This window comes from Tiliqua scincoides, chromosome 7, assembly GCF_035046505.1.
Source record: "Tiliqua scincoides isolate rTilSci1 chromosome 7, rTilSci1.hap2, whole genome shotgun sequence".
Lineage (NCBI taxonomy): Eukaryota > Metazoa > Chordata > Lepidosauria > Squamata > Scincidae > Tiliqua > Tiliqua scincoides.
In genome coordinates this window covers 67,750,546-67,752,936 of record NC_089827.1, presented here as the reverse complement: position 1 = coordinate 67,752,936, position 2,391 = coordinate 67,750,546, and positions in this window count along the sequence as shown.

Genomic DNA, 2,391 nt, shown 5'->3' with positions numbered 1-2,391 from the left:
AAGAAACCAAAGATAACAGGAAGAATAATTGCCTGTCACTGGCTCAGAGGAAAGCAGTTGGTGTTGGTCGATACATTCCTAGAAAGTTTACTATGTCTCATGGCCAACACATTTGGTTCACATCTCTATTCCATTACCAGATGAGCCCCTCAGTAAATGTAACTTGCACACTCCTATGCCGAATTTGACATGAAGTTCTCAAAAATACTCAGAGGTGGCAAGTGGGAAAGAATTGCGCCTCTAGCTCTGAGTATTTAAATGAACAGTTACTTCTTGTTTTACACATAGTATCTTCACACCACAAATAAGTTTGTGTACATTCTCCTGGGTATCCATTCCCAAGCACATCATGTAAAACAAGAAGAGGACCTTATAGAAATGATGCAATCAACCGACTGCTGGAGTTGGGTGGATATTTTCAAATCCTTTTCAAACCACAAAGATCAGAAAGTTGTGTTGAGCAAGAGTTAAGGGCTACGGAGTTAAAAAAAAAAGTGATGACATCAGGCCAAAAATAATGCGGCACTTTTTTTTTTTTTAATTCTTTAAGGTGAGCTATAGAATTTAATTCTGAGCTAGGGAAATATTACTATCCAAAATCTGCTACGCAGTAAATTGTTTCTTGATTGATATTGTCAACTGCCTATTGCTTAGCAGAACAGACCACATGAGCAACTGACCACTGGCATAGCTAGAAGGGGTGCAAAGCACTAAGTTTTGCAGGGAGCCTCACCGTAGCATGCAAGTGGCCCCTCCCCCTCCCCTTTGGAGCCATTTCAGGGGGTGGGAGCAAACAGAGGCATACAGGGAGCAAAACAGAGCTGAATGTCAGGATCAGCTCCAAAGGGGAGGGCGCTTGCATGCTGCGGTGAGGGTTCCTGCAAAACTTAATGCTTTGCACCCCCTCTAGATATGCCACTGCAACCAACAGAATTATTAGGAAAATGAGTGACACTCGTTTCAGAAATCAATTACAGTATTTTTCGCTCCATAAGATGCACTTCCCCCCCCCAAAAAAAAAAGTGGGGGGGGAGTGTGTGCGTCTTATGGAGCGAATACTGCAAAAAAGAGTGCACGTTATGTTATGCTTCATGCCAGTTTATGCTCACATTCACCCTAAGGAGGGGGGGGATCTTCATGCCAGTTTATGCTCACATTCACCCTAAGAAGGTGGGGGGGATCTTCATGCCAGTTTATGCTCACATTCACCCTAAGGAGGGGGGTGGATCTTCATGCCAGTTTATGCTCACATTCACCCTAAGAAGGGGGGGATCTTCATGCCAGGATGGATGGATGAAAATGGAATAAGAATATGGGTTGGAAAGGTGTGGTCCAAACGTCCTGGAGGACTTCTGAAAAAATGGGTGAAAACATAATGAGATTCAGTAAAGGAGAAGATCCTTGTACAGTCATTCAAAAAATGTGGCATTAGCAATGCCTTAGATGGAAGTGAAGATGGTATCTTATATGAAGACAGCAAAGAAAGTGATGTCAGTGATTGTGAGCAAATGAGCTTCATAAATTCTGACTCTAGCGATGATGAGTTCTTGGGGTTTCCAGAAAACTAGAGTACTCAAACCTTTAAGTCTCCATTTGTTAATGACAGTGATAATGGTTCTTAATGCCACTGTTGACTGCTGTTCACTTTACATGGTTCAAATGTTATTCTGTTTATTAAATATTTTATTACACTATTTGGTTCAGAATATTTTTTTCCTGTTTTCCTCCTCTAAAAAATAGGTGCATCTTATGGTCAGGTGCGTCTTATGGAGCGAAAAATGCGGTAATTCCTGGCAAAATGATTACTTCTGAAGTTCCATAATTATTGTTTCTCTGTGGGAATAAACATCATACATAGCTGAATCTCACACACTGTTTTTCTGCTTCAAAAAGAGATGGTTTTTGTTGCCATTGTTTTTTCAACCATCAAAAGGAGATGGTTATGTTGCCATTGATGGAAAACTGTCATTTCTGCCATGTAAAAGAGCAACCTGCTGTTCAAGACAATCACCTTTGTTGCACTGCCGGTAGATGCTAATTAGCATGAAGCGAGAGTGAATAAAAGCAACATATTGACAGTGCAACAAAAAGAGAGGAAATTCATTCTTGGCATTACACATGGGTCAGTCAAAAGTAGAGCTATACATACTCATCGTGACTAACACTTAGCTAGTATCATTAAATGGCCAAACACTAAACTGAACTGCTTTACCAAGCTTGTGCAATTTTCCAGGTGCATACTAATAGCTGCTACGTACTTAATTAAGAACCCAATTCTATACTTACCTCCTGCTGGCAGCACTCCTCTTCCTTTGGCACTGACTGTCATAAAGCACTCAGCAGCAGTTGTAAAAGATGCTCTGAACCTAAGACAGATAATGCTGGATCCTA